Source organism: Nannospalax galili, unplaced genomic scaffold (assembly GCF_000622305.1).
Source record: "Nannospalax galili isolate Female #2095 unplaced genomic scaffold, S.galili_v1.0 scaffold636, whole genome shotgun sequence".
NCBI classification, from domain to species: Eukaryota; Metazoa; Chordata; class Mammalia; order Rodentia; family Spalacidae; genus Nannospalax; species Nannospalax galili.
In genome coordinates, this window is record NW_008338112.1 from 2,009,686 (window position 1) to 2,033,242 (window position 23,557).

Sequence of the window (23,557 nt, forward strand, 5' to 3'; positions counted from 1 at the left end):
GGAGGGAGGGAGGGAGGGAGGGAGGGTAGGAATGCTACTTTTGAGAAGCCCATTGGCAGTGAGATTCATGAAAAGGCCTTCTGGGTATACCCATCTCATTCCTGATCCTGTTACAGGTTTTCTCTCGGCTGTGATGCCTTGCCTGGCACTTTGTAATAGTAATTTGATTTGATCAAGTCAGAAATTTAAGAACATTTAGGAGGAAATTAAACATTATCCTACAATATCAGGTAATCCGAAAACATTGCTGGATTTTGCAACAAAAAGAGACATAAACTATGTTTCAAATCTAAAAACACATTTAGCATTCTGAGAATTTTAACAAATAAAATGTACTTTTAAATCCCTTAATAAAATAAAAATCCACTTATGTTGGTCAACCAACTTCTTTTGTTCATTGTAATTTCTAATACACTGACAACATCAAATTATTGTGATTTCAAGAAAAATAAGTAATGCAACCATAATTATGATGTATGGATCTATGAATTCAAATATTGTCATAGTGACTTTGATTTTAAATGAAATGTTTAACTTTTATTAAATTTATTTGAAAATTTCATACGTGTATATGATATGTTCTGAGTACCCTCACCCCGACCTCTTACCTGTCTCTCACCCCAATGGTAGCCACTTCTCCCTATAAGTCCCTTTCTCACATTGTGACACAATGAGTTTAACCAGGGCTGTCTGTATGAGCTGAGTTTGGAACCAGTCATTTGAGCCTGGTGGCTCCCCAGTGAGTACACAGTTGAAGACTATGACTGCCTCTCTGGCAGAATCTGTCAGTAGCCAATAGTTCAGCAGAGAAGGACAGAGGGCCCTATGAGCCCTTCCCCAAACCATGATCAGTTGCTGACAGGCCCAGGCTTGTGCACTGCAGACAGTGTAAGATCATGATTGCAATAACTGTGAGATGCACAGAAAACAAAATTTCACAGTTCTGTCTTCCAGCTCTTACACTCTTTCCACCTCCTGTTCAATAATGTTCTGTAGCGTCTTAGAAAGGGTGACAGCACTCGACTCTCTCTTTGTCATAACACTTTAAAGGGTCATAATTCTACATTCACTGTGTCTCATTGCAAAAAGAAACTGCTTAATATTTAGAGTAAATTTGCCTCTAGGCATAAACATAAATTAAAATGAAATTTTTTAACTGACATACTTGAACTATGATTAATCATTTGGCCAGTTGCTTGGTCAATGTAATGATGTTCCTTCCTTTCAAATCACCAACTCCAAGTAAATAAATTTCTTTTTAAATTAAATTCCTAGTCTTGAATATTCCTCCCTAAAACTGGATAATGTATTTAACCACAAATATTTCCTTTGTATGTCTTATCATGGAAGCAAACACTATGTAGAATATAAAGTCTTCTCAAGGCTTTATAATAAAGATCACCACATAATCTTTTCTAGATAGTGCTATACAAAATAATATTCCTCAAAGTGGTATAAAGTACTAAGACTGCCACCAATAGAATTTACGAGTTCTCTTCTGCCATAAGATTTTTCATTTTGCCATCCCAAACTCTTGTGTTTCATGGGCCTTTTGGAAGAGGTAACATGGACACCACATGGGGCAATTATAATATAAGATCAACTCACTCTATCAGCTATTCTCCTGGAGAGAAAGTGAGCTTGTTTTCCAGGGACCTCTCAGTAGTGTGTAATCCTCTCTAAGACTTTGTTATCAAGATAGGGAGGTAAATCACTATAAGGAATACTACATACTAGGAATATAGAGGTAAGTGTCTGTGGGTTAGTCTATCCCAACATATGCTGTCTGGAATATGAAGGTGGAGCACAACCATCCTTTCCCTAAACTTTAGTTTCCAAATTGTTTATATTGTATGCCACTTCAGAACCACCTGGTTTTGATGAATTATGTTTAAATTCAATTTCTCATATAAAGACCTTCTGTTCATTCTTATCTCACTGTGATGGTTAACTTTAATTATTAACTTGATTAGATTGAGAGATGCCTATGAGATTAGTAAACGTATTTTTGGGTGTATCTGTGAAGGCATTTCCAGAGAAGATCAACTAAAGGAAGTAAGTTAATGTCCTGAATCTGGGTAGCACTATTTGATAGCCTGTGACTGGGATGGGAGAAGCAGGGAACTGCTAGCAAGGGGTATTTCTCTCTGCCTCCTGGCTGCCATTATGTAAGCTGCTCTGATCCACCATTTCCCCTCAACATTGATGGACGAAACTTCTGAAGCTGTAAGTCAAAACAAATCCTTCCTACCTTACGTTATTGTGCCAGCTACACTGTCACAGTGATACACAGTCTAACACATTTGTCCTAGATGTTCTACATACCTTCATTCTTTGCCAATGTGCACATTTGTGCAGTTCCTATGATAAGAACCAAGTAGTCTGAAGAGTTCTATAACTCTGCACATGTCTATAACCAAATTCTCTTCCTACAGAATTCTTTGGGAATGTTTTGGTCTCCATCATTTTTTATCTTTTATAACCATTTCACTCTCAAATCCAACCTTATTAAGCCCTGCTGTATCTTTATTAAATATACACAAAGCGGCAAGAATAGAAATACCACCAAAATGTTCATAAAAAAATCAGTTTATAGGACTGTTGAAGTAGCTCAAGCAGGCAAAGGCTTTTGACGCCAAGCCTGAACACCCACAAGGTGTAAGGAAATAACTTACTTCCTGCAAGTTATCCTCTGACCTTCACATGACACATGTGTGCACATATCCTCCTTCCCCCCACATACACATAGTAAATAAATGTAGAAACTTTTTTTTTAAATGATAGCTTTCTTTCTTTCATGATGTTACAGATGAAGATTCTTTCCACTTTAGATTTTTTCATTCTAAATCCTTGGGCTCTCACTGTGTGTTCCAGAAATTTTTCTATAGCCAGATTTTCATAATTGGAAAGTGAAGTTTACTCTGAAATCCTGGATAGAGCTCTGAAAAGGCAGGCACATGTCATTCATTCATGATTCCTTTCCTGTTTTCCCCTTGGTCTACCAATCACCTCCACTTTCTCATTGCCATTAAGAATCTCTCCTCTCTCTCTCTCTCTCTCTCTCTCTCTCTCTCATCTTATTATTCATAATAATATTAGATATTATTCATAATAAAATCTTAGGAACTTACTATGCTGCTTCTAGTAGACTTTCACATTTTTAAAAAAATTTAATTGAATTTTTGTATTCCATACAAAACATCTCAATCAATCTTAATCATCTTTGTCCTCCCTTTGCCGCTACAGCAGACCCCAATCTTAGCTGAAGAAATATTGGCAACTGATTATTATTGGGTGAGGAAGAGCTGATCTTCCTAAAGTTAGGGACTCTAGATAGGCTGACTAGACCTCAGTAGATTAACTTGCACTGAGGAGTATCTGAGGACACTAACTTAATAAGATAGACACAAATGTCTTTCACACTTTAAAATAATGAAGGAGAAAGGGGTCAATGCTTTACCTAAGTGATTGAGTTGTTATAAATGGAATAAAGATATTTTTAAATGGAAGATTTTCTGGAGTTTTTGATGATCATAAAGAGGATATATCTTGTTATATTACTCATTTACAAGAAGCAGTTAATTGGCTTATTGCTTCCAATGAATGAGTGGTAATACTTGTAATGAAGATAATACTAGCCAATGGATGGATGTTTATCAGTGTAAACAGTCACAATTTATTGCACTTTGACCTAAGCACTTAAAATGCTTGTCATCTAATCTCCGTTATTACTTCTAATTTAAATATGAAGACGCTGAAGCCTACAGATAGTATGAATGCACACAAAGAGCTGAAATTCAAGCCAGGAGAAGCAAACAGCTAGATCAGGATTGCTAAAGACCCCCAGAGAAGAGCAACCAGCCCATGTGAACATGGGATGTACAGCAGTGCAGTAAGCTAGGTCTTTTCTTAAGCAGGGTATATCCAAAGCCACTAGAGGTGCCCTGGCTTTTTATCCAATTGTCCTCCCACACCAGACCCAGGATCTGGATTAGCCTTTGTAGTTCTGCAGTTGATAAAATTCAGCACCATGACATTTCATCCTTTCTTGTCCTTTCTTCCTTTCTACCGCTTCTGTACCAGTTCTACCCTTCAAAGCCAGGAAACAAACGGAGGTATTGTGCTCCTTTCCTATGAGGTTCCAGAAGGACCTGGGTAATTCACTTAATCTCAGTGCTTTTATTGCAATCAATCACTTTAACTGTCATCCTGTGTCTATAAAAAATTGTACAGTGCTTTCACAAAGCAATTTATTTTGGAACCCAAGTTCACAAAAGTTTAAAGCTAGGTGACATTGTGGCTACCTCAGACAGCCTCCTCCCCAGAGGTGATAAAACTAAAACCCAGAGAGTTCCGGGGACTGGGATATGGTCACATAATTTTTTTGCTCCAGGATATGACCTAGATTTTCTGGCTTCCCATCCAATTTAATCAAAAAACTTTAACAGGATTTTTTAAATTGTTAGATAGAGAGGGACCAACAGGGAAACAAAATCTAGTGCTCTTTCCACTCCATGTTTCTTCAACAGAGTCAAGTTGTAAACATTTTTATGGTGGTAGTATCTTCATTTTATTAAATGGTGTCTTTATATATATAGCAAGAAAGTTCGTTGAGAAGAGTAATGTTTCTGTTTGCTTTAAGACAAAGAAGAGTTCAAATGAAATATAAATTATTAGACCCAGCAATATTTATGAAATATTAATTCACATTCATAACCTAAGCAAACTTATTTATTTTACCAGTGGAATAAACTGGAAGAAGTGAAGTGATCTGTTGCATTCCCTTTCTGCCATAGAATCTTCTACACAATTATTACAGAGTCAAGTGAAATTTTTAAAAGATATATTTTTAAGAATCTCCATATTTTTCCTCCCAATTTCTATCAGAGGAAGAAAAATAAAACAGAGGAGGGATGTACACAAGACTCTTATAGATCATCCTTTTGAAATAATTTTTCATGCTGGCTAAGAAAGGAAGCGGGTAGGAAGGAGCACCATGGGCTGGTACATAGCAGGCGCCACACTCTCTACGTAGAGTTTGCTGGCTTTTAAGAAACTACATGACCTTTTGACTCCAAACAGGATGTTGTCTCTGAGCTGTGGAAAATCTCAGGCAGCTGTGACTCTACGATAAAGATTCAAGATAGAAACAAGCTTTTTCCTCATCTGCGGCCAATGCTGACACCCAGGGTAATAATGACATGGTGAGTGCTTTCTTAAAGAATGACCTGCTGAGTGCCCACCATTTTTTTTGTTTCTGTCCCAAGCATACAGCTAGTCACAGCTTTTGACATTGTTTTATATATAACATTATCATTTCCTCCTGATTATTCCTCATGATTATCTGGTGTTTGGGGAAAATCTAGATTGATGTGGATGTATGCCACGTAAGTAGACTTTACAGTCCCCTGCCTATCACAGTGGAAACACAACAGTTATTACAGAGTCAAAGCCATTCCATAGTCATTCCTCAGGATCTGTGACATGCAAGAGAGCTTCAACTAAACATGAATAATGTTTTTTAATATGAGAGGCCGAGCGCCTTAAGTTGTTTTTCTCCCTAGTTAAACCAAAGCACAGCAGGAATGAGTGTTACACGCAGTTCAAAATCTATTTTAAGACAAGCATCAACAATGAATCACGAATGCCTTCAAAAAATAAAAACATGTATAAAAGAAATTTTATGCCCACAAAAATTAGACAATATGAAGTTAAAAAAGAAAAAACACTCATATCTACCCTAAACTATGTAGTATACTGAAACATGATTCCATAACCATAATAAAGGTGAGCAAGCTGAGGGTGACTGTTTGGGTGAGAATGTCTAGGACAGGCATCATATTTAGACACAGAAAGTGATTTCTTTCAGCAGTTATTTCATTCAAAGTCATCCATTGAATTTCTATAAAAGGATTTCATATAAGGAACTGAATCTGATGTTTATTGAGCACCCACTATGTACCAGATATTCCACATATTGATTTCACTAAATCCTCATAATAATTCTCTGAAGTAAATTTTAGTTTGAACCACATGAAATTTCCATTTTATGGGTCAAAAAGGTTGAATATTGGCAATTCATAAAGTATGACCTAAAGGTTAATGTTTTCATTTCATAGGTGGTTCAGAGAATTAAATTTGTCTAAACTTATTCAGCAAATAACTGGCAGAGTTGGGATTTCAATACATGCTCATTTTTAACCACCCCATCACATTTCCTTTTATTTAAAGGACTATGACTAAGTTAGAAGGATTCTACCCACCCCAAACTACAATCCACTACCCTTACCCCAACTCAATCAATAGACTGGAATAGTTTGAATATTTTGCCTTCTGTTTAAGGGTGTGATTCTATTAAGATACTTATTTTTCTATGAAGCCACTGCTTCATTATAGAAATAGTCACTTAGTTTTCTTTGTTTTCAATACATGTGTTTTTATTCACTTTTTGTGTATTTCATACAATACATCTTAATCATTTTTAGACATCCTCCAATATCTGAACCCCCCGGTAGCCATTCCACCAAATTTCATGCATTCTGTCATATATATGAAGGCCTATTGAGTCAAGTTTGTGTCCATAGATGTTTCTCAGTGTGAGTTCATCCACTGGAGCCTGTTCAGACTATCTAGCATCACTCCCTTAAAGAAGATCAACTCATCCTCACCCAGCAGTGATCAGCTACAAATAGTCCCTCAGCTGAGGCTGGGGCTTCTTACCCATTTCCCCAATTCTTTGCTGGGTTTTTGTTGGTTTGAGTTTGCATGGATCTTGTGCATGCTGTTACCATTACTGTAAGTTCATATGAACAAGTTCCCAGAAGCCTGGAAGATTCTGTTTCCTTGTGTCCACCCACCACCCTTGGCTCTTACATTCCACTTTGTTTTCTGAACCAAAGCATTGCACATGTGATCAGAGAAAGACAACAGGAATTTACAAGGACAAGGTGATAAACTCACTGTAATTAATGCCATCATGGGAAACATTCTTCTCCTTTTCATAATTTTGTTTGAGAATTTCATACATGCATATGATACATTTTGATCAAATCCAACCCCATTCCCTTCCTCCCAGGTCCTGCTCATCACTCATCAATTTTCCCTCTCAACTTCATATGCTTTTTGTGTTTAACCCACTGAGTCCACTTAGTGCTGTCTATTTTTGCATGGGTATAGAACCATCTACTGGAGCATGGGTAATATCTCAGGTTATGCATCCCTGAAGAAATTTTGCCCTCCCTCCCCCAGCATCCAACAATTGCCATCAGCTCCTCGACTGGGGTGAAACTCTACGAGCCCCTATTTAATCCATACTAGAATTTTGGCTGGCTTGATATTGCACAGGTCTTGTGTATGAGGTCACAGCTGCTGCTAGAATTTTTTTTAATTTTTTTTAATTTTTGAGAATTTTGACATAAGTATTATGTTTGCATTATTTCATCCCTCCTAGACCTCCTCTGATTCCTCCCCAATCTCCCTCTCAATTTCTTGTCCTCTTCTTTGATCATTATTGTTAGAAATACACACATAGTTTATAAAAATACATATATGTATATATAATGCACTGAGTCCATTTATTGGTGCTTGTATGCATTTTAAAGTTGCCCACTTGAGATCAGAGAGCTAGTCCTTAGAGAAAACTGATGCTTCCTCCATCAGCATCCCTTTAGTTCTTCTAGCATTTCAGCTTGAGATGGGACCCCATGAAATTTCTCCCATTCACTTTGGCATTTCAACTTGTTTTATCATTATGCATATATTGTTAGACTACCATGCTATGGAGATTTTATTGGTACAGCTTCCCTATTGTGTCTAGAATGTATTAACTAGCAGCAGGTATTTGGTTCCTCTCCTCTTACATTCTTTCCACCTCCTCTTCTGCACTGTTCCCTGAGCCATAGGTGTAGAGATTGCATTCTAGATGTGTCACTTAAGGCTGGGTACCTCACAGCCACATACTCTCTGCATTTGACAAGTTGTGGAACTTTGTAGTAGTCTCCATGTTTTGAAAAAGAAACTTCTTTGATGAGTGGTTGAAAGAGATGTATACTTGTCAGTAAATATAAGAATACATATTTAGATACAGTAAGAAACTACATTGGTTTAGGGAAGTGACAGAAGTAGATTCTTCTGTAGTGTCTATGACTTCTCCAGCCATGTGTACTTGGCTATATTTACAGTATCAAGTATGAATTCCCTCCCATTGAGATGGCCTTAAGTCCAACTAGACAGCTGATGGTTACCCCCAAGATAAAAATGCTACTACTACATCAATAGAAGTTATTTACTGGGCCAGTTACTCTTGTGGTTAATAGGTTTTAAAGCTGGGTAAAATGCCTGATCGATTTTTCTCACTTGGCAACTTGCATAGTATCTTCTAATACTAGGAGAGCTAGTCTTCAGGGAGGAGGCTTCCAGGTCAGTTCCAGGTCAATTACTCTAAGTCCTGTGTCCTAAGTGTGGTCTGTCTTCAGCAATAGAGTATTACCTTCAAGTTCTAGAAGGCAATCAAGGGCTTTGAGAGTAGCTTCAATAGCCTGTGTTACTTTAGGAATCTCTTGGACTAGACTGAACAACTACTCAAAGGGAAGTTTCCTTTGTCTGGCCCTGTGATTTTTGTTATATAGCCTTCATTTATATACACGAAGTCACATTTATATTATACTAGATTTCCTTTCGGCTTTTCACACCACCTAAACATTACTTCTTTCATCATAATCCTAACAACTGAATATACAGAACAATTGATGTTACCACCACACTCTACTTGTAGTTCCCTGAGGGCAGGTTCCATGTAATATGATATATCTTCAAGTCTTCTAGGAAGTAAAGAAAGACTGATATGATCAGGAAAATAAAATACATCAAAAGAACAGTAGAGATAAAGTTCTCAAACCATCTTGTTGTTCAGTCATCTAGAGGGCTCTTAAAACATGAATGTATAAAATCTGGTGTGTGGGGGAGCCTCTGGGTAGGTGTGTATGGAGGAGCAAGTCTAAATATGATTAAGATCTATTGTATGAAATGCACAAAAAGTCAATAAAATACACATTAGAAAAGAATTTCACAGGAAAAAAAACCATGAATTACCAGACCCATACCTGTGTTTCTGATCTAATAGAATTGGAATCCAAAAATCTGTATCCAATTCCCAAGTTATACTCAGACCACTAGTCAGCAAGCATACTTTGAAACTGTCTGGTGTGAATCATTGAAGATTGAAATGGCAGAATAATCAGTACTATAGAATCTGGCTCAACTCAAGAAGTCTGGCTTGAAATCTAAGCATAGCTATTAATTTATAGTAACGAGGCTTTAAAGGATATCTTCATCCAACCAACCTAGAGCTTCTCTTAGCTCCCTAACACAACCTCAGCATCTGGCAGAACTAGAGATATCTGCCAACCATCTGTCCCACTAGAAGAATCAGGTGTGTTTCCAAACATGTCACTCCCTAACTCCAATTTTCCTATAGCTTGTCTCTGCCGAGTTCCTTATTAAAGTCAACTGAGTCTATAGGACCCTTTGAAGTAATTAACTTCCTTATGACACTCAAATATCTTGTTGCTTTATAAGACCTTTCAAGAACTCATAGATTTTTAATGTAGCTATAAAACTCAGCACACTTTCCTTCTCAATTATTTACAATCTTGTTTCTAAAGAACTGTATAAATGAAATTTTATAATTCTCCTCCAACTAAAGCTACTTTTTAATAGACCGTGACATCCTGGGTTCTCTGGTGATCCTGACTTAAAATGATTCAAGGCATTCATCTTACACTCTCACCAACAATAGGCTTCATCAGCATACCTGGGCCTCAACTTGGGTTGTTGATTAAATAAGTGAGAAGTCTGAGGCTTAATCAATATTTGTGAGATTGATTAATGGACCTTGATCCACATACTGCAGCTGAGTGCAGGGCTTATAAAACACATTCAGTGAGGTAGTACCACATTTATCTTTTTTGTCTTACCAAGTAAGAAAATAGGATCAATAAAGGGAACAAAGTACCTAATGAGCAAACCTCACAACACAGACAGAACACTTGACTCAGTTCTTCACAGTACAGACCTTCAGCTATCCAAAGGGGACCACTCTTATCTATCCCCATCAATCTGCCTCTGTCCTTATCACTACCTAGTTATTAACCAGTCTATGAATAGTAGCAACTCACTTATTTTTCACTCCAACTTGTTTTTCAGCTCAGCAGTGGTACTAGACATGTGTCAAAAAGGCAAGAGGAACGCTAAGAACAGTGAGATGAAAGAAGCTGGATGACAGAGATCATCCTACTCTAGGAGCGAAAGGAAATGCCATACTATATTTTGAGGTAATAATAATAATAAAGGCATTGTAATCTTACTTGGATTTTTTCCCCTTGCAGAATTCTTGGAAGTTTTGTACAAACATGGGAAAGAGCCTCACAATTCTCTCTGATGCCTTGAATAAACCAGTTTGGATTTTATGCATATCCTTGAAAGGCGTATAGCTATTCATAAAATATCACAGTGAATTAGAGAGAAGGCTTCAGTCTCCAAGAAAGTCTTAGATTGCTGTTATGTTTTCAGAATTACATCTGCTTTTGAAAAGAATGTAATCACTAGCAATGTAAAAATATCTAAAGTAAAATAGTTCAATATTTAAAAATAAGAATCATTCTAATTATTGAAAATACACATTTCCACAGAAGATTCCACAGAAGAAGAGAACTGTACATTTTCAGATGAACAAAATTGATCCTAGGATAGCCACATACCAGGATATCTAAGCACAGAATTATTTCTCCCAAGATATTTTCTCTTGATTTATTCAATTTATGTGACCTACAGTAAAGTTGAGGTTAAGCATAAAAGCAAATACATGAATTTGCATTTGTGTATAATAAAGAATAATTTAGAATCAACTAAATTAGACTCCCATAAATTAAACAAGTTGGGACCAACATTCTTGTTATTGCCACAAAATAATTTACTAAGTAAATCAATAATTCAAACATGGTTACACAACACATTTAAAGACTTTATTATGCTAATCCTTTTCGTGAGGATGATACTAAATGTGTCTTAATTCAGTTTCACAGCTAAGCAAGGACCAGCCCTCATACTATTAATTGGTTCTTATGCCTGTGTTGGTTTAAATTCCTCCAGTTTTCAGTAATTTCTGACTTACTCAAGACCCTCCCCACACTCCTCCTTCCTCTACTCTGCACTTTTTCCTATCAAGGCAGCAACAAGAAGTTGTGGCATCATTCCCTCAGGGCTTGGGCAGAAAACCCAGAATTCAAAAGCAGAGGAATTCCTTCAGGACATGTAGGGGACAGCCTACATGGACTGTGGTTCTTTCTAAAGCCAGTTCTTTCTGCTTATCTCCTAGGACTGTCATGACAGAGTGCCATGCGAGGTGCCTTACAGCAGGAAGCAAGAAGGCTAAAACTGAAGTATTTCCAACTATATTCCTCCAGGGAACCTAAAGATTGCAAAGGCAGTCCCAGCCAGGCTTTCTAGCTCAGGGAAGCTTCTGGTGATCACTTTGTATTTTCACGTGCTCTTCTATGTGTATTTAGCAGAGCGTTTTGCAGTTGACCCAGATGTTGCATGTACACCATCCCATCTGATATACATACTTGGCCTTTTTTATGATTATTATTCCAAATCAAGGCAATTTTAACACATTTTTCCAGAAATAAGCAGGTTTTATATATATACAATGAAGTTTAAAGGGGGAAAAATAGGGTAAGACCAAAGAATTCACCAACATTGGGTCAAATTTGGTGGAATAAAGAAGGTTTCCCTTAGCTCTGTTCTTTGCTTTTTTTGGAAAATCCTAATGAGTTTATTGGGCTTGCTAACAGAGCATAGGGTGGGGACATTTATTTACAGAAGATTGGGCACCCCCCCATTTACAGCCTCGCTAGAAATTCCACACTCATATACAGATCCTGTGACTTCCCAACAGCTGTACAAAATGGCAAGAGAGGTGCCTCATGGTGTTCTCAGTTTATATATCCTTAGCCCCTCCACCCAGGTGCAGCTAAGGTAGACTAACTGGGTGGGAAGGGTAACTGACTCCCTCATTGACTCCTTGACAAGCGTGGGAAGGAGGTGTGATTATAGTTTGTCGGCAGTGTATGTACAACCAGCAAATTTTGATTGGACATACTTGGCCTTTTAAGTATGAATGCTTTCATTTTGCAGAAGAAATAACAGCTCAGAATGGTCCAAGCTTCCATAGCTAGCTCAAAGACTCAGGTGCTCCAAGTTCTAATCTTGCTGTATGCCAAGATGTTTCTCCCTTCCCTCACAGTAGGTCACAAAGAGCCTAAAATATTTTCATAGTTTTCCATTATACATGCATTATCACCAATTTAAATACCAGTTTTGAAAAATGTGGCTCATGGAGTACTTTGGATTAGGAGTTAGAAGATTATACATGTCAAGCCCTAATCTACTCACACAATTATCCAATGGGTGGTTTTTACATAGCATATGGTCCAAGAAAACTGTTGCCTGGACAAAATTCCTGTCAGAGAATAAATCTAAGGTTTAATTTTCAAGGATCAGTCAAAAACAAGATGGCTAAGGACTCAAAGTTTCAGTGAGGAGGGAGCATGGTCAATTCAGAAAGTCGCAGTTGGTGGACGGAAAACAGAAGAAGTGAGAGAAGAGAAAAATCAGACCAGGGCTTTCCAACCCATAACCACGTTCTTCAGCTCTTAAACTCACTGTGACAATAGCCTCTGAATTGGTCTCCTTGTCTCAAATCTCATGTCCTCAATTCCTGCCATCAAATACGCAGAGCTTAGCAGCTTTAACCAGGTGGTATTTACCCAAGAACATGATGGAGAAGCCAGGTGCGGCCTTTTGTGATTTGATGGCCTATCTAACCCTCGGGCTGTACCTTCTACCATTCCTTGTATGCTTCTCCTAGTGGGGTTCACCACCCCTAAGATGCTGTTCTCTTCCTCTGCTCCACACTGCTTCCTGTTCTGGGAATGCCCTGTTCCCCTGTTCCACCTGGTGAGCTGCTGTTCCTGCTCCAGAGCCTGTGGTCCTTACAGTAATTGCTTTCTCCTGAATGGATGTCTTTTCTGGAGACTCATTATTCTACCTACATCATTACACTGTAATTGCTAGGTTACATATTTGATTCCCTTCCTAGAAAGACAGAAACTTCAGAAGTTTTCTCTTTAAGTTACAAAAAAAAAAAAAAAAAAAATGGTTGCTGTCTCAGTTAAATTACAGCTCTTCTGTTGTCTTACAGGGGATTAAACAGTAAATAGAGGGTTCTCCTCTAGCTCTAACCTCTTCCTTTTTATAATCAGAATTTGGAGTTTCTATCCTAACATAATAATATATGGGAATAATATGTTTCAAAAAATGGTACCCTATTCTGTATCACTTTATTGTTGCTGTTTCACCTAATATTATATCATGAACACTGTCCAAACTTAATATACTTTTTTTGCCCTTTCAAGACAGGGTCTCCCTGTAGCCCCAGCTGGCCTGGAATGCCCTATGTAGACCAGGCTGGCCTTGAACTCACAGAGATCCACCTGCCTCTGCCTCTCAAGTGCCAAACTTAATATACTTTTACTTAAATTGTTTCTTTAATATTATGAGTTATGAAGATAAGAAACAAGAGTATAAACTGAACAGTTGTTTGACAGGGTCACAAATTTGTGCTTTCTGGAAAACGAATACAAAGAGGAAAACGCAATTTTAATATGTTTATGATAAAAAAATCAATCTACTTGCTCAAAAGCAAATTTTCTTAGGACTAGTTGCAAAGAAAAACTTATCATGTGTTCCTCATAGAACAGTTCAACTTCCATGAGCAAAGTGTCAAATAAAACACCCCCACAGTTCCCAGAGGTTAACTGTCAATGTCTATCAGGGTCCTAATGTTTTGTGCCTAGTACAATGCCATAAGAAGCAGTTGCAAACAATTCCACTGGAGGAAAAAAGAAGTGACCTAAGGTCGAAGGGGTTGGCTCCTAAATGAGTGAGTATTAGAAGGAACTGGAATCATAACCACCCATTCCTACACAAAGAATATTTACAGACAAAAAAGTAAGTGCAAAATTAAATTACATTTGTTCTTATCTGAATTTTTCAGGAAACAATGTTTATGTAGACTTATCAGATTCTCAAATAAGTCTGTGAGGCAAAAAAAAAAAAGTATACAACCACCATTGTGGAGGCTCCCACTGCCTGCGGGCCTCCCCAGAAGCTCCATTTATCTCCTGTAAGATGTTCGGCACTTCCACTTTAGCACAGATCCTGATAAAAGGTTGGGTTATGAATAGCTTCCAAAATTCATATGTTGAAATCCAAATTCCCAACATGACAGTACTAAAAAATGAAGCTTGTAGAGGTAAGTGGATCATAAGCATGGAGCCCTCATAATTGGGATCAGTGTCCTTTTTAATAGAACACAAGAAAGGTGATTTCTTGCTTCACCATGTAAAGACACAACCAAAAGACAGGTAAACCTGGGATAGCTCCCTCACCAGTTGCCTGATCTGCAGCCACGTAGATTTGGGCTTCTTTGTCTCTAAATTGTGAAACATAGATGTGTGTTGCTTAAGCCTCCCAGTCTATGGTAATTTGTACAACATAAATTAGGCAAGACAGTGAGCCTTCAGCTGAAGAAGCAGCAGGCAAGAGCTGAGCAGGAAAGAGATGGGGTTCACAATGCCTGAAAGAACCTCAAAGCCAAATTGCTCTCCAATGCTCTGGCAGTTGCCTGGTCTGAAGAAACTTGAGAAACCAAACAAAGATAGATCCTGATTACCAAGTGGCAAGAAAGTACTCCAGGGTAAGGCCAAAGCACCCCTAAAGGAGAAATTTGTAAACACCTCCAGTGCTGAGATAAATGAGTGATCAAAGCTGCAAAGCCCTTCACCATAGATCAAGAGTACCATAATCTGAGTTGCTTTTATATCACTTGCCCACAGAAGTATGTCAGCCTATCAGATCACGTATATGCGCTCAATGGCGGTGGTTGGCAACATTGATATGCATTTTCCTCTTAAATGGACTGATCACTCGTTTAACTGTCATTTCACATCTGCCACTGAAATAGAAAAGACAAATTGACTCAATTTTTCACTCAGCAGCGTTATTTATTTTGTTAAGCACAACATATTCATCTCTGCTAGTTTTCATAGGGCAAGAGAATCAAGCCATTTGAATGTAAAACTAATTAATGAAGCAACCTTTGAAATGATAAGCTGGCAGTCTGACATTGCTGCACAGATTATCACAGGAGTGTTGAGTTGTGATGTGTTATCTTGCAACTTCTTTACTGGAGAGTGAGGAAGAAGGAATTTTAAAAAGTCCATTTTGAAGGGAAGAGAGTTGAAGTCAGAGAAAGAAAACACAGAAGAAACAACTATACCCCTAAATAGCCTATGTCTGTTTAGGCATATAGACACCTCCATGCTGCTACAACTGGAAAAAAAATCAAACAAGTTTTATCTAAAAATGAATCTAAAGACTACCTTTGACATGAATTCATTGTTATATTTCCTTTTCTTCTCTACTCTCTTCAATATTAGAATGTGGACTTTTAAAGTTATTCACATTAGAAAATAGTGTCTGAAAGTCATGTGAACCTCTACAGATTAGAACTTTCTGCTGCTAAAAAGCTGTGAAATATAGTTTATCTGAGAAGCTGTGAGATTGAGATCTGTGTTGTCTTCTACGAATACATAACCTAAGACCTTCAGTCTTACAAAGGCCAAATGATGGAGAACCTGGAGAATGTTAGTTTTAGTGCATTAATAAACATCCTAGAGCCATGTGTGGTCAGAAAGTTATTCCTAGAGAGTTAATTGTGCATGAAAGTTTCATGCCCTGGAGAAATAAAATGTAGAGAAAATTACTGCTGTCAATGTGAGCTGTAAACACATGATCCAATCCTACAGATGCACAATACCCTCACTCACCCATCTCAAATTTCCATCCCTGTCTTATCCAATCTTAATTTTTCATTTAAAAGTTTGATATTTTGTTTATCATGGATTTCTGCATTAAGTTTGACATTTTTTAAAGTATGGAATTAAAATGTCACTTTTATTACTGAGATTTGGGTATGCTATTAGGTTTCGTTCTCTCATCAACTACCACACACTCTTCCCATACCAACCCTAATCATGATTTCCCCAGGGCTAGCCCTGGGTTTCTCTACTAGGGGAAAACATCGTATCTAATTTTGATGGTTCTTTATATTAATAAATAACTGCTACTGCTTCTGTTTCCCATGAGTAACCCAATATATATCTATTGTATTTTTTGGAAATAAAATTTTAGTACTTTTACTTATTCTTTTTTATTTAATACTTTTATTTATACTTTGACAATTTTATATGTGTGTATAATATATTTTGATCAGATTCACCCCATTACCCTCTCTTATCCCCTTCAACTCCTAATGAAACCCTTCTTCTTCCTAGCAAGTCCCCCTCCTTTTATACAAGGTATGAGTGTGTGTGTCTGTGTGTGTGTGTGTGTGTGTGTGTGTGCCTGTGTGAGTTTCATTAAGGTTTCTTTCATGAGCATTGATGTGGGGTTATTTACTAGAGCACAGATATCTTACCAAAGGTTATACCACTGAACAAAATGACTCTCTCATCCCCAGTAACCATTAACTGCAATAGCTCTTTAGGGAAATGTGGGGGCCTCATGATTACCTCCTCCATCCAAGATAGAATGTTGTGGCCAATCTTGCCTAGATTTTGTGCAGATAGCTACAGTTGCTGTGAGTGGGTGGGTTCAATAGCCATGCCATGTTCAGAAGACAGCATTTCATAGCATTCCTCCACAGCTTCCAGTTCTTACATTCTTGCCACCTTCTCTTTCACAATGTTCCCTGAGCCCTGGAAGGGTGGAGTGATATGGATGCTGTGTTTAAGACTAAGCACTCAACAGTTGCTTATTCTCAGCACTTTGACCATTTATGAGTATGCATTAACATCTATCCACTACAAATAGAAGTTTCCTTGCTGGACATTGAGACTAGTGCTAATCTAAGAATATACACATAAATATTTAGAAGTCAGTTTGATATGTCCAGTTATCAAAACATTAGTAGGCTCCCCATAGAGCCTAGAACATCTTCAGACATGGGCTATTGACCAGGTTTACAGTAGCAGGCATAAATTCTTGCCTGTGGAGGGTGGGCATCAAATCCAATCAGAAAGCAATTGATTGCCTCCATGACATTCATGCCACTATTGTACCAGCGGCCACATTTTCCTGGTCACCTTACAGGGAAGTCCAGAAATAAGAGGAAAGAGAAAAATTAACATGACCTGGAGAGATAGCACAGCAGTTAAGAACACTGACTGTTCATGCAGAAGACCTGGGTTTGAATCCCAACACCCACATAGCAGCTAACAAATGTCTGTAACTCCAGCTCCAGGGGATCCAACAGTCTCTTCTGTCCTTCGTGGGCATTGCACTACATGGGTGCACTTACCTACATGTGGGCAATACACGCATACACATAAAATAAAAAGAAAAAAAGAAAAATTAACAATAATAACAGTTGGTACTTTACTGTACATCTTTCTAGATATTTTCCTGTGCTTGGGTTTTTTTGTATTGTTTTGTTCTGTTTTATTTTGTTTTGTTTGTTTTAGACAGAGTCCCCTGTAGCCCCAACTGGCCTAGAATTCACTATGTAGACGAGGCTGGCCTCAATCTCACAGAGATCTACCTGTCCCTACCTCTCAAGTGCTGGAATCAAAGATGTGCACCACCACACCTGTGCCTTTTTCCTGTGTTTTTGAAAGGTACATTTGCATTAAGAACGTAGTGGATTAAAGGTCCACTTCATAAGATGGTACCCATGCCTGGCATTGTTATCAAGCCTATGAACCAGTGACTTGATATAGCACAGGCCATAGGTGAGAAACTAATACTATTAAGAAATTCTTCCTTTTATAAGTTTCCTTGGTCATGGTGTTTCTATCACAGCAACAGAAAAGTGACTAATACATATACATATACATAGATATGCATATATTGTGTGTATATAATAGAGTACGTGGCATTGGGGTATGAGAAGAATGCTCTAACATAGCAGCCCTCATTGATCTAGAGTTGAAGAAGACCTTCACAGAACTTCAAGTCAAAGTTATTGACATTCAATAGAAGATGAAGCTTGCAGACATAAAGACTGACCAGCTAAACAAAACAAAAAAGCACACACATCTTACAGATACAGAGTTATGACTTTGGTAGATGAGACTAACTTGTATGAAGGTGTAGAAAGAATGTGCATTCTACAATTCCAGGAAGTAATTCACAATCATCTGCCAGAGAAACCAAAAATAGAAGAAAAAAATAATTAACTAGAGCAGAAAAAGTTCTACCTGGAACAGACATGAAGGAAGTTGACATTCTCAAGATGGTGCAGCAGGAATGGCACAGTAGGAGACTCTAGGGAAAGTTCTTCCCTCCAGACCCTTCCATCCTGGCAAGGCAGAGAGGCTGGGTGCAGTAACAGCAACCCTCTGCCCAGATGGACGTTTTATCTGGGTGGCCTAGAAGTCTCACATTCTCTCCCTGAACTCCCCTCAGGTCCCACCTATGTATTTTTCCCTGCCTGTTTGCCACCCCTGTTCAGGACATTCCTCTCTGGGGGCAAGCCGGGAACTCCCAGCAGGAAGACCGGAGTGGAAGCAGATGAAGACTGCCCAAGTCTGCCACTAGGCATGTGGGTTAGACCAATAAAATGTTATGCCATGCTCTGAAAAAAAAAAAAACCCACAAAACCATGGGGGTATTAGAGAAGTGCAGATAGGGGAGAAGATCTAAATTCAATTAAAATACATTGTATGAAATTCTCAAAACTTCAATAAAATTATGTATAGAATAAAAAGAAAGAAATGATAAATAAATATTTAAAAGGCATGACTATGTAACAGATTATGATCTAAAAGAAATCTTACTTCACTGTTTACAACTCATTACGATGCCTATTTTCCTAAATGTATTCTGCTTGTGAATGTGGATAATTTCAATATGCATGCATATCAGAGCTTTTATAGCCATTACAAGAATCTTTCAAAAATTAAAACAGGAGAAAATGGCCAATGCATAAATCAGAAGTGTAGGCAGTTCCAAATCACCTTTACAAGTGCAATTTCTAGGACTAATTTAAAGCATAACGACAGTCTCAATCTTTCTCATTTTTTTCTTGCTCCTGCTCATGTCCTCTCTCTCCTCCTCTCTCTGTATATATACATATATATTTATGCATACATAATACATGCATATATTTATCTACATATATATGTATAAATACATATACATTTCCCACATCACTGATTCAATACATGATTAATTATTATTATTAATATCCCATCAATTACCATAGCAGATAACATTATGGACTTTGATATCAGACAACCTAGATTTCAATACTAGTTGCACCTCTTTAGAAAAATTATATTTGTACTTTAATCCTAATTGTTCACATATGTTAGTAGGGTATAAAAGTGCCTACCTCATATTGTTGATGCAAAAATTAAATAAAATATTTTTAGATACTTACCATAGTACCTGGTACTGAGCAGACACTACATGAAAGTAAATTATTTAAATTAAAATAGAGATTCCTAGCCTCAAAGGAAAGGATAAGCAAATGGGATAGAAATCCATATGTTCAAATAATATAAATGTGGCCATGTAGAATTACAAAAGTTGGCTGATAATGAAGGTAACCAGCCTTTGGAGTCCAAATTTGGAATTCATTCTAATGAATGGCTTTAATTTACAACTAATCTCTGCTTATGAGAGAGCCTTTTAAGTCTTATGGAATAAAGAAAGCCACAAGAAAATTAACAGAAAGTGGCCTCGTACAATATCTTCTTAGCTATAGCAGCTTTTCCCACTGGCGATTTTCCACTATGGAGAAAAACAGAGAACTGAACTGTAAGACGGGATATACTTATATGACAAGGACAACACAAAAATACCAAAACACTTAAGTGTTATAATCAAATAAAATCCACACAATGTAGGTGACATTCAATAATAACAATGTGTTATATAACAATGTATTATAGTAGAGATGTCATGGGAAAAAACATGAATATTTGTCTTTAAAAAGCCTTGATAACTGTCTACAATGGAGTAAAATAAGACAGAAAGTGTTAATCTCCCATCAGAAATTTACCATCAGTGAGTGAAATTAAAAGGAATAAAACTAAAATGACAGCCATGCACACCAGTAACACCTGCATAGACACTCTCAGTTTCAGACCGAGATTATCCCAAAAACTTAATCATAAACAAAATAGAGAGAGCCAAGATTAATGAACTCAGAAATGAAAAGGGAAACATTAGAACAGACACCAAGGAAATTCAAAAAGCCACAAGGACATACATTAAAAATCTATATTCCACTAAACTGGAAAAATGTAAAAGAAATCGATATATTTAGTATGTACAGCCTACTAAAGTTAAATCAATATGATATGAAGAATTTAAACAGGCCCATAACTACCAACAAAAAGAGCCCAGACCCAGATGGATACAGCACAGAAGTCCACCAAACCTTCAAAGAAGAACTTACGCCAATACTCAGTTATTCCACAAAATAGAAATTGAAGGAACACTTCCAAATTCTTTCTATGAAGCCAGTATTACTCTAATACCAGAATCAGACAAAGATCCAATAGAAAAAAAGTAATTATTGGCCAATCTGTCTGATGAATACAGATACAAAAATCCTCAATAAAATACTCCTAAACCACCTGCAAGAACACATTAGTAAATTATTCACCATGATTAAGTTGGCATGGTCCTAGAGATGCAGGGATGGTTCAACATAGGGAAATAAATAAACGTAAGCCACCATAGAAATAAAGTGAAGGGCAGAAAGCACATGACCGTCTCATTGTATTTTACCTAACACCGGTATATAATTGAGAGCTGCTTATGTAAAAAAAGAAAGACTGACTAGAAGTTTCTCGAGCCAATGAAAAAATTATTTTTTAAATTATTCTCAAGTTTTCTGAACGAGCAAGACTCCTAACCAGCCACCTCTACTAACAGGAAGCCCCATTCACCTCGAATTCTGTGTGTTTGCTTTAGAAACCATTGCATTGCTTTTAGTTCAAAAAAAAAATTAGAGAGAGGAAGTCTGGCAGTGTTTTATGTCCACCTTAAGCACTGGTCTCATCTTCTCTTTCCATAGGTCATATCTCAGGAATTATGCTGGCTTGCTAAGCCCTTCATGATGAACAAGCAAGAAGTTTATTTTGGAAAAATATTTAAGGCACCCTGTATGACTTTGTCTTTTGCCTTCATCTGTGTGCTGCTCACCATGTTGTGGAGGACTTGCAGCTGAAGCATCCACACAACTCCACACACTTCTGCTCTATGCTTCTTACAGTCCCTCACCTTTTCTCTACAGCTAGCAATGCAACCAGGTGACCTTTACTGTACAGTATGTTTTCTTCTATTTTGACATTTTACACTGGATTCGTTTTTTGGCACCTTCACTGTCAAACAGGGAATAATACGACTGTGTAAGTTCATGGATGACCCTGAAATCTAGTCAGCAGAAAACCATCTGTTTACAAAGAAAATTGGCCATTTCATTTTATTTTGATGTAAAATAAACTCTAATAAGAAATAGTCCTGTTTACAGGGTTGTCAAGCAACAGGAAATTCAGCAAGAGACTTTCTGCTCAAGCAAGTTGAAGTTCAATGAAAATAATACAGAACTCAAAGCTGTCTCAATGGCGTAGAACCATGAAGCAAGCAGCATTCTACAGGACTGAGCTCTTGTTCAGCTGAGTTGTAGTCACAGTTTTAAATGCTTGATTACTTTACTAACATAATACAAAGAGGAATAGGAGTTACATTTGAAATTCCCTTTTTAAAATGTGCTTTAAGCATACTGGGCCTGAGGTCTAGGCTGTCTGTAAACCCTGATGAGTATATATAGATTTGGCAGTTATAGTCATCCTCAGTTTCATGACCTAATCTATAATTATACCATCAGCCAACGACTATCTCATCAGACCATTTTTTTTTTGCTATTCCTAACATTCAACAGAAATTCCCCATTATGCCTAAAGTATTTACTCCATGCTTCTAGGAGAGCAACACGTTAGAAATCAGACATCCTACCACAGTAACAGAGAACACATGTGGAAGTGGAGAGTAGTGAGCCCTGAATATGCCTATGCTTAATTTTTTCAGTGACTTCTTACTACTTAAAAGGAACAAAGCAAAAATTTGATCAAAACAGGCCGTCCCACCATACGCAGATGCTTCTCTCTAGGTTTCTAAAGATATTAGCCACTGCACCATCAAAAGCTTTTCATCACGTGAGCTCTGTTACTGTGACCTTGTAACTAAAGTTCAATTAAGACCACCTCTCCCATCAAAGGCACCATCATTTCTTGGCATCCCTGTACTTTTATCAGTCTCCCAGGATCTAACTTGTTTTGAGCACTTTCTCCCTAATCATCATTTCCAAGGCATCCCTATCACTACTGTACAATGACCACATGACATATACCTTAGTGTTGCTATCACAAAATACCACAGACTGGGTAATTTATAAAGAAAATAAAATTTTCTTTCATTATCCTGGAGATAGAGAAGTACTTGATCAAGAGGCTGATGGGGGTTGGTGTCAGGTCAGGGCTACTCCCTGCTTCTAAGATGGAACTTTGCTGGTGCATCCTCTAGATGGGAGTAATGCTACAAATTTGCATAGCAGTTAGAATAGAAAGAAAAAAGGGTTTCCTGGTTTCCTCCCATAGAGAGCACGTATAAAGTCAGCAATTCATAAAGGACTCGGCTCTTTTTCAATATTTTTATTTAGTTTTGTGAATTTCATACAGTGAAATCCTAATCGTATTTAGACCCCATCCCCATCTACACCCCCAAAACCTTCCCCTCCCCCACACACAGCAGATTTCATGCATTCTGTCATATATGGTAAAGGCTATCTTGTCAAACATTTGTACTTAGATGTCCCTTGGCAGTGCAAGTTGATTCACTGGAGTCTAGTCAGTCTATCTAGAGATACTCCCTTAAAGAAGATCAACTCATCCTCACTAGAAGCTGTCAATTGTTTCTCAGCCAAGACTGGGCCTGTGGACTGTTTCCCCAGTTCTATGCTGGGATTTTGTCTGATTGAGTCAGTATGGGTCTTGTGCATGCTGTCTGCATTGCTGTAAGTTCATATGAGCAAGTTTCCAAAGGCCTGAAAGCATCTGTTTCCTTATGGTCATGTACCAAGCCTGGCTCTTACAGTCTTTCTGCCCCCTCTTCTGTAATGGTCCCTGAACCCTGGGTGGGTGAGGTTTAATACAGGAGTCCTATCCGGGAACATGCACTTGGCAGTCTCTTAGTCTCTACACCTTGGCAAGTTGTAGCCTTCTATGTGCACTGTACTCTGTTGCATGAGGAGGTTCTCCTAGTGAGGGATGAGGGATGCATTAGTATTCTCTCTACCCCCTATTCCACTATGTTCCATGAACCTTAGGTTTTGAAGTTCTGCTCTATATGTGTCACCTAGGAC